Source organism: Antrostomus carolinensis, unplaced genomic scaffold (assembly GCF_000700745.2).
Source record: "Antrostomus carolinensis isolate BGI_N321 unplaced genomic scaffold, ASM70074v2 scaffold17268, whole genome shotgun sequence".
Lineage (NCBI taxonomy): Eukaryota > Metazoa > Chordata > Aves > Caprimulgiformes > Caprimulgidae > Antrostomus > Antrostomus carolinensis.
In genome coordinates this window covers 76,879-93,310 of record NW_010331135.1, presented here as the reverse complement: position 1 = coordinate 93,310, position 16,432 = coordinate 76,879, and positions in this window count along the sequence as shown.

Here is a 16,432-nt window from a genome sequence, read left to right as displayed (position 1 = left end):
CATAGTTCCCTTTTGTGTCAAGAATATTGCTTGCCAGGACCACTGAAAGAGAGGCTAAACATTTTGATAATTATAGCTAAGTTTAGGAACAAGTGAAAAGTGCAGCATCTGGTTCCATTCCTCTTGTTTTGATCCATACTTAAAAAAAATCCCAACAACTCTCTTTCATTTAAGGTGGTCCAAGATGCAACTTAAAACCAACTAACCCCAAGGAGGGAAAAAAAAAATCACCCCACAAGAAGCCTTTAGTGCCTGTGCTGCCATCCTGGTGCAAGACAAAATGCTTCCAGCTTCTCAACCACTTTCAGGAGGGTATCCATCTGGGCTGGCAGGGCTGGGGACAGGGTCTGGCCGGAGGTGACGTCCAACCTCATGCTGACACCAAAACAGCAGCTTCCCGAGGAAAGCATGAGACACCTGAACTGGTGGCAGTTTGCCATCCATCAAAGCTCACATCAAGGGCAGTTGAAAGGAGAAAAGGTATGATCAGAGAGTACATTTTGCAACATATACATATTTTTAAACCCTTTTTTTCCCACTTTGCTGTAAATCAAGTGTGTCCCCCCACCCCTTGCACTCCCACACTTTCTCCTTTCAGCTGAATTATTTTTTCTTCCCCATATTCAGTATAGTCTCAGTTCTGATTTCTATTCAGTTCTTCAGGCTATCTTTTAAAGGCTACTTGTTTCAGTTTATTCACATCTGTACCTCTGCTTCTGAATTTCACATTCAAAACATTAAGACAGCACTGAAAATAGCAGTGTGCTGTACAATCTGAGTTTCTCACTATCACTTTCATCAGTGATCTGACTTTATATCACTTTCAAAGCAGAGTTGATTTGTTGTCTCGGAATCTGTTTTGTAGAATTTCTTAGTTTATAGTTCTTACTTTTCCATGCCTTCATATCATACTGTAATTTTATCATCTTCCAGTGAAGGATTTTAAATCACTGCTTAGTTTCTGTCCTGTATCCAAGGGCACATGGCAGTCCTCTGCAAGCCTCCTCCTACCAGTTACGAAAGGAAGGAAACCCCATCTTGGTATGTTTCTCCCTAATATGTCACCTCCCTGTTTTACTCTGTTTCTACCCTCCGTACCCAGGCTGCAGCCGATGACCCAAGGGGCTCTCCTCTGCTCCAACTCGGAGAGCGCTCTTCTCCCTGGAGATGAGCAAGACAGTAATTAATATTATTAACTATGTGTCATGGACAAACGCAGCTTAAGAAGAGCCCAGAGAGCTTGCAGATGGGGAGCTTATGGTCGCATCAATCAGCTGAATAAGCAAATGAGAGAGGCAGGCTCTTAAGCCATTTACTCTGTGACTCGGTACTCCACGGTACTCAAGTACTTTGGCTGTCTCCCTGTGTACTTTATAAGGTTATTGCGGCCATTACATATCTCACCTTCACATTACCCATTATGGCTTTGAGAGATGTTTAAAGTGAACTTCAAAGAAAGCAGAATGTTGCTTAATGCTGTGGAGGAAACGTTAATAACCAGTAGCTTGGGAGAGGTTTAATCCACAGGGAAGCAGGTTGTGTTTGGGTACGAATCCCAGACCAGGCTGCAGACCTTACGCCAGGAGGGTGGGCATAGTTTGATATTGCTCCAACACGAAAACAAATCCTGGTATGGATGCAGCCATGGCCACTGAAGGATTTTTCTCTGGCTTATAGCATGGAGAGGAGGCAAGGTGCAGATAACATTAGGTCTGGCTGACTGCGGTGTGTCTGCGCAGAGGGATATATATGCCAGCTGGAGGTGGACAAGCCTGAGGTGACGCATATTTCTTTATGGTGGTATGAATCTAAACATACTGATCAAAGGCTTCATGTTTGAAAGGCTATGAATATCTGAACTGCTTCCCAAGTGATACTTGATGCTTTTCCACCACCACGAGGGTGACAATGCTGAGAAGCTCTCCTCGCACCTTTTGCCAGCAGAACATAACCGAAGGACAATCAAGCTCAATCAAGCATGTCTATCTGCCCAGTGTTGCTTGGGTAAAGAAACTTTGCTGTATAACTAAAGTAATACAGTCCCAGCTAGTCTCCAAAAAGCCTATGCTGACCTAAGGAGTCTGAAGTCCTCAGCTGGCCGAACCAGATAATATCTTTCAGCTACTTGTTGGCAGCACGCATTCCTTGTGAAAGCTCCGATAAACCCGGCACTTAACAAGGCTCGCAAACCAACTGAACAGCTGTGGGAGACATTTGGTGCGTTCGACAGTAAAGAGAGGAATGCTTTGAAGACCAGGCTTGTAAGGCAAAGCTCTGTCAACTAGCTCTGGAGCAACCCGGCGAGCGGCCGAGGCGTATGGAGCAAGCTCAGCCTTTACGACTCCGCAGCCCCGCGACTCCCCTCCCGACCGGCGTTCCCCGTGATTTATCCACCCCACACCCCCGGGCTGCTTTGCTCTTCTCGCTCCCTGCATTTTCCAGGGCTCTGTTTCACATTAGCTCATCAGCAGGTTGCAAAGTTGGTATGCCCGGGGAGAAGCTTTTAAAGAGAGACCCTGCAGATTGTCCTCTCTTTGCCACAGAAGAAAGCAGGAGGGAGGAGGTCACCTCTTGCTCCTTCTAGACATCAGTTCCTCTATGGAGGATGTGAATAGCCTTCAGTCCTTGATACACCAGGAAGAAGCCCAAGAGAGAAATGGGTTCTGGACTAGTCAAAGTCACTGATGGCTTTATGTTCTTATAAATCTTTTCTAATATGTGGAGACTGCTGAAGAACACTGGAGAAAATGTAGCCCTGGGGTACATCTACCTGGATCTGTTACAGTCAGTGTAAGCAGAAATACACAATTTTCTTTGATTATTTTGTTTTAATGAGATGCAGTATTATGCCACCTTTCCCTCAAAGATCAAGGACTGAAGGTGCTTCACCTTAACACAGGATAGGAAGATGCTGGGTTCCCACTCACATTTCCACCTTGCCAGGTTTACATCTCTGCTGTTAGGAGGTGCTGAGCACTTTCTGTGCCCATGGCTACGGGGTACATGCCGGGGAGCTTTCAGCATCAGACCTGAGAGGGGAGAGGTGGGGCTCAAGATACCCTCCTGCGGATGCTCTTACCCAGGTCTTTGAGAAAAATGCTTGGTTTCCTCTGAATTGTTACCTCTAAATGGAGATCTTGCACTCTCACCTAATTACAGATGATGGATTAGTTCGCTGAGATGATTGATTATCAGTGGGGTTTAGAAATACATGATTTTTCTGCAGACCAGTGACTACTCACAGCACTAACTGAGGAATCACAAAGGGTGATGTCTTTTTTGCTTGCAAAATATGCTTTCAGTAAAGCTCACAGATCACCTCTGAGACCCTTTCTTGCAAAAACAGCAAAGGAAAAGGTACTGGGCAGCAGTGTATCACCTCTGGGAAATTTTTAATGATATTTTGAATTTTCATGATATATATTTAGTTATCAGAACCGTGAGTTTCCTCTTTCCAGAAGGAAAGATTTAAGCAACATCACACACACACAAAACCCAACAAATTTTTCCTCATCTATCCAGAACTCTTTCCATACCTCTGAGCGATTTTCTTGCAATCAGTCCATCTCGCAGTCAGTCAGTCCAGCACCACACCACAAGGTGGGGATGCTACAATGCTGAATGGCAGGAGGCTCTGGTCAGGGCAGAGCGGAGCTAATTGCATTCATTTCTGTTAAGAGATGAAGTTTCTAATAGCCAAAAACCAAGCTGTCACTTTGTCACTTAGCCCTGTGTACCTTGCTCCATGCCCTGGGATGTTACCCTATATTATACCTCTTGCATAACCACAGCATTAAAGGCTTTAGAAAATGTTGGTGTGACTGCAGTTTGGTCCTGGGGGCCCCAGAGCTTTTTCTACTGCCTGGAGAGCCAGCACCGAGGCTGCTGCTGGGGCTGGGGTGAGCCGGCAGGACACAGCAAGGCTCAGGAGAGAGAGAGGGGAAATCAGACGTGCCTCTGGTTTTTTTGAATGCAAGAGCAAGGTGACACCATCATCACAGAAAGGTGATGGATTTCAAGCAATGAAGGGAAATTTTTCCTATAGAGGCTCAGCTGGGCTGGAAAACTCAGCACTTTAGGGCCACGAAGATGATGTGGGGCCTGGAGCATTTGCCTTATGAGGAGAGGCTGAGAGAGCTGAGACTTCAGCCTGGAGAAGAGAAGACTGAGAGGGGATCTTATCAATGTCTATAAATATCTGAAATGTGGGGGGCAAATGGATGGGGCCAGGCTCTTTTTGGTGGTGGCTGGTGACAGGAAAAGGGGCAATGGGCAAAAACTGGAACATCGCAAGTTCCAGACAAACTTAAGGAAAAATTTCTTTACTGTAAAGGTGACGGAGCCCTGGGACAGGCTGACCAGGGAGGCTGTGGAGTCTCCATCTCTGGAGATGTTCAAAACCCGCCTGGACACTTTCCTGTGTAACCTGCTGTAGGGAACCTGTTTTGGCAGGGGGGTTGGACTGGATGATCTCCTGAGGTCCCTTCCAACCCCCACCATTCTGTGATTCATGCCCCTGCTCAGTGTTACTTGTTTTCCAAAGAGGCAGCGCAATTCCTGCACAGAGGCAATGGATGATTGATCCTTAAACACTCTAAGAGAAGGTGTCAAGCCCTACCTTGCAGGGCAGCATGCAGCCAGCAGGTGACACGGAGGCATTTTCCTCACGTACATTAACTATCACCACTGCCTGCTCCAGAAGACCCGCTGCCAGGGGTGCCAGCAACCTGTGGCAGGCTCAGGGCTCTGCCTGCGATTTCTCCTGGGCACCTTGCTCTGCCTTTAGCCCCACAGACACTGTGGGCTCCACACATTTTGGGCTGGGTGAGCATGACACTTCTCATCACCCCCTGCTACCATTCTGCTGGGAACGGGACATCTGACATAATGAATATGGGCAAACAATTGCTGAGATACTTCTTGGATTTAACAAAGTATTTGACAGCCTAGAAAAGAGAAGTGGAACTTGATTGTTGTCTTCAAATATGCAAGAGGTTATTATGAAGCAGTCAATTGCTCTCCATAGCTACCAAGGAGAGGACAAAATGGAATGAACTCAATGTTTAGCAACAGAGCTTAGCAGTAGGCATTTGGGAAAAAAAATACATCTTTTCTAACTGTGAAGGTAATTACACATGAGGACAGGTTATCTATGGAAGGCTATGAGCCTCTGTGAGCCTCCTGACATCTCACACAAACATATGTCAGGAATAATCTTAAGACCCTCCCAAACCAATACTTCTTGCTTTTGTGATTTTAAGGTTGCCCTCCCCCAGGTCTTGCCTTCACATCTTGTATTCCGAGGGATGAAGCTTGGCAGAGAGGACCTCTGTGTCTGGGGAGGGTTTTCCCTACTCATTGCCCATCTAGACGTGGTTCTGGGAGCCTTTTCAACAACATTGGAGGTTTCTCAGTCTCTCCATCCAATTCTATTAGTTCCTACATTGCCCTAGCCCCTAAACATCCCAGCTCCTTACCCCTCTGCCTCCAGGAGCAGCCTTGGGTTTTATCTCAAGGTTTCTCTGTAAGGACCTTCTTCTTACTGGACTAGGAGTCCATAGGGGAAAGCACTGAGTCTTGGTCTTGTGAGGTCTTGGTCTTGTGAGGTCTTGGTCTAGTGAGGCCAGTGGGGACTTTGCTTTTGCTATAAAGGAGCATAGGATGGGGCATGTCCTTTCCTAAGCATCAGTTCAGCAGTGGTCTTGGTCACTCCAGTAAAGTTGGGTAGACATGATCCCACAGCTCTGTTTAATCAACTCATTTCAGCCCAATATTAAAGCAGGATCAGGAACAGTGAAAATATTCCTGAAATCAGGGCTTTGTGGAGCAGCTGGGCACACCCAGAGCCATGGAGACATCATCACTCTGGGGCAACTGGACTGGGAGTGCTCAGCCAAAGGAAATAGGTGGTAAAAGCTGTCATGATTCAAGCAGCGACAGTGTGAGTCCATTGAAAAAAGAAATATGCCAAGAAATGGCAAATGTCTCATTTATTGTTGTAATTGTGACCTCATTTGTAATTGTGACCTCATATTGTTGTAATTGTGACCTCATTAATGTTTATAAATATATAAAGGGTGAGTGTCACGAGGATGGAGCCAGGCTCTTCTCAGTGACAACCAATGATAGGACAAGGGGCAGTGGGTGTAAGCTGGAACACAGGAGGTTCTGCTTAAACTTGGGAAGAAACTTCTTTACTGTAAGGGTGACAGAGCCCTGGAACAGGCTGCCCAGGGAGGGTGTGGAGTCTCCTTCTCTGGAGACATTCAAAACCCGCTTGGACGCCTTCCTGCGTGATCTCATTTAGGTTCCTGCTCCAGCAGGGGGATTGGACTGGATGATCTTTCGAGGTCCCTTCCAATCCCTGACATTCTATGATTCTGTGTGTGTGATCTGTGAGTAACATCCAGACATATCAGGAAACCCCAGAGCTGAGAATGACTGGAGGGTCAGAAAATGGTTGAGAAACATCATAAATATATTCTTTTATCCCATTCTTCTACTCTTTCTTGGGCATCCACTTTTGGCAAACCTCAGACAGTGCAACCGGCTACATAAGGCTTTAGTCCATTTGAGCCAGTGTGTCCACTCACATCCTTCTGTCAAGAGAGGGGCTCAATGGGACTGAATAGGGCTTAGCAAATTACAGGGTTTATTCCCCCAAATGAGTGGGTTTTCCTCCCACAGACCCCAGTGGGAGATGAGTGTTTCAGCTTCCTGACAATGCTATCTTAGCTGCCTTTCAGAGACAGGAGGACATGGTCCACAGATCCCCAGGCTGAAGCCTGCAGGACAAGAAAGTGCATGAGCTCTGTAATGATTTCCTACTGTCCCTGGCCATTTTTAACCCAGCTGAAGAGCTGGCACCTGATATTTGACAGTAGCAGCTCAGAAGAGGAAGGTCGTGCTCTGCTGAGGGGAAGAAAGCAGTTACAGCCCAGCCACAGCAAGCACGAGGGAATTGTCTGGCATCGATGATGAGAGCTTGAAGTTACAAGAAATAATATGGGAAATGTAGCAAAAAGGTCATTAATATTTTCATACTGATAAAATGTCAATAGTTTGGTGTTTTATTCTCGGGATGTGATAGAAAAGTTACATTCAGACAGCAAGGAAGAAAAGTTTGTACTACCTGCAATATTGTTTATACACGGCTGAGGAGAGGAAGGTGTTCATCTGTGACTGCTTTATCTCTGAGCCGATCCATCCCCTGATGAAACATCATGTGCAGCAGTTTATGCTTTATCTCTCTATTCTTTCTCTCATTCGTGTGGTATGAAACACTAACGTCATGGCTGGAATTAATGTAATTGGCAGGAGCTGGAATTTCTTTGCCATACTGCTGTAAAGCTATCTCAGGCAATTTATATAGGTCAGAAAATTAAAGGTACTTTTTTCAACAGAGAACTCTGCCAAGGAGACCTCCTATGAGCTTGTGCAAAGAAAGGCCACCCTCAGCCACACTCAGTTTGAGGAGCACCAGCAGATCTGAGCTGCACTTGCCTCAGAGGGTCCCATGCCAGGGAAGTCCTGTCCCACCTGATGTCAAGCATTACCATGAGAAGTCACAGGGCTGCAGCTCACCCCCTCCAGAAACCTGGGGCTTGTGTAGACCCCAAACAGCCCAGTTTCCCCTAGGCCTGGGACTATCCTGCAGTGAGCAAGTCTCTCGGGAAACCTGATAGGAGAGGTAGGACTTTGCTTCTCGTTCGACTTGGCCAACTGAGGGAAGAAGATGCTGAGGACAGAAGGAACCTGCTTGTGCAGTGACTGCTGCAGGGCTTTTGTCAATATTATAAAAGTTCAGTTGCTGCTCCCCTGCTTAGAGCTGCCATGTGGATGTTTTATTGTTAAATGTACAGAAAATCAATAATGGAAATATGTCATGACTGTCCACTCACACAAAGCAGAACATGACTTGATGTGACTTCCTTACAGCTGGGTTGGCCAAGAAACCAGCAGCAATGTAGTGGGTTTGCTGAGCTTCCTCACAGCACCCAGTCATGGCCGGGCAGCACGAGTGGGTGGGTGTGTGTAACCACCACCCACCATGCCAGAAGTGGAGCTCAGAAAGTCATTTTCACTAAAATGTCCATCATACCACTAGGTCAAACATGGCCAGGTCCACCACAACCTCGTGGCTTCACATAGGGGAAATCCGAGCCTGTGGAAAGCTGCTGGGCTGTTTCCAGCCTCTGTGTTGTGGTGTCCCACCCTGGGCTGCAGATGCATCAGGAGAAAGCCCCAGCTTCATGCCATAAACCTGGAGCAAATTGCAGCGTGGCAGCTGTGCGCACACGAGCAGGCTGAGCTTTGACAGACAAAGGGACAAGCAGCTGCTGAAAAACAACGGCAAGTTCAGTTCTCCTTCAGCTCCGGCCAAGTTTGCCACTGTGGGACAGAGCTAAATCACAGTTAGAGACCATAGCCAGTGCTTTGAAATGTGTCTGGGTTTGACATACTGCTTATGCCTGAGTTTGACCTAAAGGATGTAAAATTGTGAGTCTGAAGACTTTGCATCAAGGTGAACATTTGCAAATGAGCCCAAGGTGTCACCTATGGCTGAAAGTTGTTGCTGGTGTTTAGAGGGTCATATATAGAGGAGGTTTTACGCTATGAATTCACCTTTTTCTGGGACTTGTTTTGTTTATAAGATGACTTCAAGAAGACAAAAAATAATTCTTCAACAACCCTACTGGTTTATTTTCAGTTCTTATCATCATAGCACTGCAAATTTGTGGTAAGGAGCTCACCATGCACCTGCAGATTTGGAAACCTGTGTGATGGACTTCCCCAGGGAAATAATGTGCCAGAGGAGACACTGTGCTGGTGGGAGCCTGGCAGAGGTCTCCTGTGCTCCCAGCTCACACCTCAGACACTCACCAAAACTTTATAAATCATTCACCTTTGGCACCAGTGAATGTGAAAGAGCAACAAAAGAAGACAAAATTTAATTGGTCCAAACAAACAAAGTGCTGCAGAGCAGCTCAGAGGAGCCACTTACCCGGAGGTAGCACAGCCAGGTGCTGCTCCTATCCCACGCCCTGAAAAGAGAACTGCCACTGGGAAAAGAAAGTGTTTTCTGTTTGGTTTGTTTTTTTTTTTTCTTCTTCTTACTTCTTGCTATCTCTTTTTTTCTGACAAAAAACAAGACTTTAGCAAATCTCCCACCAATGACTTCTGCTAATCTCAGCTCTTTTTCTTCCTCACTCGAGGCCAGGGGCCATTCAGGACAGCAATCACAGAAGGTTTCCTCCTCTATCAGAACTCACAGCAGCTAAACAAGGAGAGCTAGGAATACAGGCAAAATGGAAATTTTACCTATTTCCTTGCATCCTAAATCCTTATCCTTTCTATAGCTCCAGTAGAAATGCTTTTCTCCTACTGCCTTATTGATTATCCCTGAAGGACTGAGGGATACCCAAGCCTAAGCCACGCTCACCCAGTCAGCACCATACTCTTACTGTCTAGTGATGGACAGAAATGTCCACCAGACAGAACTTGGTGTTAGAAATCCAATAGGACTTGCTTTGTCTTTGCTGAAAGTTCAATTTTAAGTTAAACCCCTTCGTAGCCAGATTTTTCAGGGTGTGCCTGTAAGGGTGCATCTTCATCCATTAGCCTCTTTGTGCCCTTTCCACATAACTGAAATGTATTTCAAGGAAGTTTTTTATTCTGATACTATTTTATGGCAAAAAGGGTCTTGGCAGGGCAGGCAGTATAAAAAAATAATAGTGTATTAATGAAGAGTGGGAGGGAAGGTCATTTGCCTGTTATTTGTAGCACAATAACTCATAAAAGGTCATTAGTCATTCAAAGCCACTGAATGACTTTAATTAAAATTTGAGCTTTGAGAGCTGGGTACAGTCTGCTGAACAGACTTTGAGGGCAAAAGACAGAGAAAGAAAGAGAAGAAGAGCAGGAGTTGACCCAAATTACAATGAGCTTAATTAAAGCCAGGATGAACACCAGTAAACTCTCATTTCTGGGTTCCCCAGTTGGGTTTTTATCCTGGTGCTTCAGAGCTGCATCTTCCCCAGGTCCACCTGGTACAACAGCCATGGCTCTGGGCACCACAGGCTTAGGAGGCATGTTCTTGGGCCCTTCCTTGTGGGACTTTGTGATTTAGTACTCTGTGCAAGACACAGGGGGGTTTTTTCTGAATATTTTGTATTTTTAAAAGTAATTGTATTTTTTTTTACATTTGGAGATTTTCTGTTCTGTCCCCAGTCCAGGACAGAATTAAGTGGTGTAAATGAGCCTTTCAGCAGGGGGGAAATAAAGACAGGAGAACAGGAGTGTGTGCCTGGGATGCTCAAGGTCAGACTTCCCAGAGATGTTGAAGTTTCCTGGCATTTTCCCCCTCACTGTCCACATAATTCTGCCTGGTGGCAATACAGCAGCCGGTCCTCCCTGCACTGGGTCCAGGATGGTGACAGGGAAGAATCGGTGCAGGGATGAAAGGGCAGCTGGTGCTGTAAGGGGAAAAACCTTGCAAAGAACTATAACCAAAATTGCATTTAAGGAAAAGGAAATCAGCTTGTGAAAGGAAGAAGACAGTTCTGCACTGTTTAAGGGTAAATTCAGGACTTCTCCATGGCAGCTTCTCTCTCCAGGGTTGCATCTCCAGCACCTCCACTTGCGCTGGGATGCTGAGGCGTGTTGATATATGTGCTCTGAACAGCTGTGAGGCAGACACAGCTGCGCTAGACTGTGAGAAAGAAGGAGGATTTTTGTCCCCTGCTATTTGGTATATGCAACATATCATAATTAAGTAATGTGAGCTTGCTGCCAGCCTGGGGCATTGCCACAGGACCCTGATGTGTTTATTTCCTAGGACAGGAGGTATTTCTACATAGCGTTTTAATATATGTCTCCAAATCTTTTTTTTTTTTATGTGTGTGATAAATGAACCTCAAAGGCATCTATTGGTGCATTGAGAACCTGAAGGTTGCGTGGAGGCTACACAATGCAACACCCACCATGAGCTGACTGTTGTCCCCTTCATGTGCTGGGTCATTGGTGTGCTGGAGAGCTTTCCAGGGACATCATTCACATGCCAACAAACATTAGGACTTCTTCTTGCTGAGGGCTTTATCTATGCCAAACCAGATAAAAGACTCCATCTCTCACCCCACTGCCTGTGTTGGTACCAGGGGTCAGAGTTGAGAGTGAGGTATGGCACAGGTCCTCCTTCCTTTTGCCACCAGCTGCTCAGGCTCATCCCCAGCTAGAGGCTGCATGCAGACCACCAAGGAAGAGCTTGTTGGCATGATATACCCCCTCCTGGTAAGGCCATGCCACTGGAGAGATCACATCAGACCTTTGTATGCACCAGTTTAAGATTTTTCTTGCCAACAGAGCTATATCATCTCTACTAACAACGTTGCTAGGCTGACAAAACACTATCTGAAACAAAAGTTTTCTTGGCTCAGCTTTCCATGAGGAGGTACGATGGTTTTTTGCTCTCCATCCAGCATATCTTTACCAGAAACATGTTGCATTATAGACCAAGCCCTACTGCTATTGCAAAAGGCAGCCAACTTAGACCAGTGCCTAACTTTCCATCTGCTTGTCATTAGTCTGGATCTTCATGCTCTCAAGCCAGAGAATGAAATCTATGACCTTGATCCACTCTCTTTTCATTTTACTTTAGGATTTTGCTGTTCTTCTTGTTGGTTTGGGGAAAAGTTTTGGGACAAATTCTCAGAGGGCATTTCTAATCTAGAGTTTTAGGTTGCCTATGCAGGGAAAGCAGCAGACAGTTCAATGTACATCCAAGTCTCTATGTAAAGCTGGGATCCTCCCTAGATCTTATTAATCAAATATCCAGTCCTTGAATGGTTAAAAGAATAAACTCTGAAGGTGAGATGACATTTGGAAACTTGAGCTCAATTTTTCTTTGATCATTTTTTTGCTTAATGATATGACCTACCAAACTGTCTTTCTCCATAAGAGAACACCTTTCTTTAGCTTGCTCTGATGGACTAACATATAATGCATTTATATCTGGCCCACACATTTATTGGCATGTTGACATCTTTTTTAATATTCTTCCCACCTCAGGCTGCTCCATCAATCCACAGTCCTTAAGCAGAGACTTTTCAATGCACCACAAAAGAGAAGTCAGGTTATTTTTTTTTCTTTACCTAAAGCAGGTCCATCTCTCCCAAGTTTCCTTAGCCCTATACAAAGGTTCATGCCAAGTCAATCTGAATTCCCTTTCAAAACTCAAACTGTGTTTAATGGGAAAGGTATGATTTCATAAGCAGATCTGTGCAAGACTGATGTTGTGCAGACAAAATCCTATAATGATTAACATGTGGCACCTTGGTCCAATTCTCTCAGCTATGCGCTTACATGGCAGTGAAAACTGCTTACCAGTTTGCTCATTTGGTGCAATTTCATTAAAGAAATTAGGATAGCCAGACACCCACTGCAATTGTCACGTGCTTTGTTGACATCTGTCTCTCTAATTTTTCACAATGTCTTTCTAACATTTTTGATGGGGACAGGGTCTCAAAACCTCATCCCAAGGTCTCTGCAAATCCCTTTCAGATGTGGCTGGGAGGGGAGGGGAGCCAGGCTGCCTGCCTTGGCCTCCCACCAGTTGAGCTGACCTCCCTTATCAACCCTCACCCAGCCCAGCGCTGGCAAACATGCCGAGCCACACACACACACCCCCAACCCCTTGATTTCAGCCCTGAAATATGGGTGCAGGGTCAGCCAGAACTTCTGCTGGAGCTTCACTGAGAAGGAAGGAGTGTCTGAGGCACCCATGGTGTCCTTCGGTGGCCCAAACATTGCTGAGGAGGTCTTCAAGGAGCACCAAGGAGGGCTTTGGGGACCACCACATCTGGGGGCCTTCTAGCCAATGTCCTCCAGCTCTTCTGCTCCATTGACCACAACAGCGGGCACAGATTCCCCACTTCGGCACCATGACTGCAGATACTCTCTCGGCTTTCCATAGTCCTGCCTGATGTTTTCCAAAAGCTGCTGTTTGACGCCAACACCCTCTGAGTGAAGCCCTAAATCTGCACACACCTTGGGAAGGTTAAACAACCTACAGCGTGGACATTTTCACCAGCTCAGCTCATTCAAACACAACAGTGAATGTAAATCAGTGGCTCCCATGTAGGATTTCTTGATGCCATCAAGAGTGCTGTATTGAATTAAAGATATCCAGCTCATTAATAAAGGCAAATAATGACAAGTTGATCTTACTATTTTACTCATCTAGAGTTAAATATTTGACTGATAATAAAAACCTATTTCTAACTGATTTCTCCCTTTCCTCCTCAGTCTGTTTCTTTTAAAGTACATATACATGTGTGGTTTCAGTGTTTGTTTTTGCTTAAATTATGCCTTCTGCCAGGTTCCCTGGTGGTTAGAACAGAGGGAATTTATTAAGAACCATATTTTTTTTATTTCAGTGATTACCATCTCTGTATTGAACCAACCTTCAATGGCACTTGGTTATTCTTTGCTCTACCACCCACCATCATTGCCATATGGATCTATCTTTCTAGGCAACAGGCAGGGGACACACAAAGGCTGTGACATCTGAAGCCCTTTTGAATAGGTTTCTGTCAAAACTCTGCTCAAACACCCATAGGAGTGCAAGAATGGCAGAACTCCTGGATTAATGGTGTTGAAGGCTCCAGCCACTCTGCCCAAGACTTTTAGGTCTTCAACTAAAAAAGTGCAGTTTGATGGGAAAGGTTGGAACTAGTCAAGAGTCAGGGCCATGGGGCAAATTCTAGTTTTATTCCTCAAAACAATTCAGCTCTGCTTGATCTGCCATTGCCAGTGTAGGAGGAGGAAAGGAATTCCCAGCTAGTTCCCAAAAGAAGCTGTGTGTTGATCATGGAAAGAAGCACAAAAGCCTGAAGGTCAGTACAAAATATTTTTTTTTCTCTAGAAGGACTTGCTCACACCTTGGGCAAGTTAGCCACTGGCAAGATCTGAGCATTGTGTACTTCCCCAGGCATTTGGACACTGGCACCCAGTTTCATAGAAAGACAAAAAGCATGCAAAGAAGAAGTCATTTGCTTTGCTTTTTTGATCCCAGTTTAAGTCACTCCTGCTACTAGTGTTAGTTTTGCAAGATGCTCAGCGGAGAATGTCAAATCAGGGCATTTCTGCGTGGGAAAGAAGCGGCGATGACACTTGCATGGTAGCAAATGTAAACTACAAGGAACACCAGCCTGCCACTGGCACATGAGAAGGCAAGTCCAAGTGTTTCACAAACACACCAGCTATGACACAGCATCAGTGATGCAGGGCAAGCCTCACTGATGGCCCCAGACACACCGACCCGATCCCAGAGCTGCAGGACTGACATGCTAAGCCAGCTGCACCTACAGCACCATCCTCTTCCAGCCCCTCCAGAGCTGTATCCAGCTCTGGAGTCCTCAGCACAGGAAAGACATAGACCTGTTGGAGCAGGTCCAGAGGAGGCCACAAAAATCATTAGAGGGTTGTAACACCTCTCCTGGGAAAACAGGCTGAGAGAGTGGGGTTGTTCAGCTTGGAGAAGAGAAGGCTCTGGGGAGACCTTATTGCAGCCTTTCAATACTTAAAAGGGCTTTATAAGAAAGGTGGGGACAGACTTTTTAGTAGGTCCTGTAGCAATAGGACAAGGTGTAGTAGTTTTAAACTGAAGGAGGGTAGATTCAGACTAGATATAAGGACGATGTTTTTCACAGAGAGGGTGGTGAAACTGGCACAGGTTGCCCAGAGAGGGGGTAGAAGCCCCATCCCTGGAAACATTCAAGGTCAGGTTGGACAGGACTCTGAGCAACCTGATCTAATTGAAGAGACTGCAGGGGGGTTGGACTGGATGACCTGTGAAGGTCCCTTCCAGCCCAGGCCATTCGATGATTCTATGATTCTAATTCAAAGAATGAATTAAGAATCAGTTATCATTGCTAAAGACAATAATGGAGAAGCAGCAATCAGTTATCAGCCCTAATTAAAGGAAAACAACCCATTCTGATCTAAATCTGTGGGGAGCAAAGCACTGAGTGCAAACTGGCTGCGGTTTCTTGTAGGCGCCTTGCAGGATGGCAATAGAGCTCCCAGGAAAGTGTCTTTTCCTTTTCTGTCACTTTTTTTTTCCCCACGTGCTGTTACTGGGGTTTCACACTCAAGTTTATCATTTCCTAGCAGGAGATTGAGCAAGCTCAGCCCTGCGTGGCTGTCACTGGCAAGCAGGAAAGTCACTGAAAGGGAATTGAGGTTTTTTTGCAGAGCTGTGCTGAGCAGATGGGAGCAGCACGGTCATGTCAGCACCCAGAGAAGCTGCACAGGACGACAGCAAAGGGATGTGAGAAAAGAGGGCAGGTGATGAAGGAAGGAAATTCAAGGGAAAAAGCCATGACTTTGGGTCTCTGAAACATCCAGTGTCACCATAGCAATTACGGGAGATGATTTGAACAGCGGGGCTGGTTGTTGCTCTCTAGGGACAGCAGAAAACCGAGAGGCAGTGGAGTCTGGAGCGTTTTCAGGTGCTGAGCTTCAATTCCTAGCAGTGCACACATGTTTTACAGGACAGTTGCTTTGAGTTAATTCTGTATGGACTGCTGTCAGTGATGGTTTCAAGTCTGTGTATATAGCTGCTCACACACATGTTTGCTCTCTGCATTCACTGAATAAGGGGCAGGGGGTGGTTACAGGTTAATGGATTTTCAAGCTGAAGTGTTTGCCAGTAGCATTCAGGACATGGAAATTTGGGCCAGAGACCTTATCAGAGACAAACCATCCTATGGCGTCCTTCAGTGCAAGCCCAAGTATTAGCTCCTTAATTTGTTTACCCTGAGATAAATTCAGAGTAACGCATTCATGTGCAGGCAATTAATCAGGATGCGTCCCTGTGCAAGGACAATACTTGATAATAAACCTCTTTAGGAATGTCCTTCTGAACGATCTGCTGACTACCTGCCTATCCTAATATCTAAAACTACAACAACCCTGAACCTCACATAATCCCAGAGATTTTCCTGAAAAAAGAGGAAATTAGGACAGATTGAGGACCTTCCTGCCCGGCTGGGTTGGTTGTGGGGCTCACACCTGGGCAGAAGAGACCATAGCAACACTTGCAGCATCATTTGATGTGGCTGATAGCTGCTTAGCAAATCTAAAATGACCCCGGGATTTTAAAAACCCAGGGGATGGAGGAAAGTGGAGACGTGGCTACACTGTGAGCCGTGCTTAGAGAAGTCTTATAGGCCTTGTTGAAAGTGTGGGATGAACCAAAAAATCTATGTACAGAGAAAGCCCCAGGAAATGCCTCCCTTCAGCAGTAATTACACTGTTTATAGCAGACCAATAACAGATCTAACCTGTTCTTTGTGTGGCTGGTTTTTGCACATCTCCTTATCCTTCTTGTTTCTAAGCTGGTTTGGGATACATCCAGTCTCTGGGATCAGTT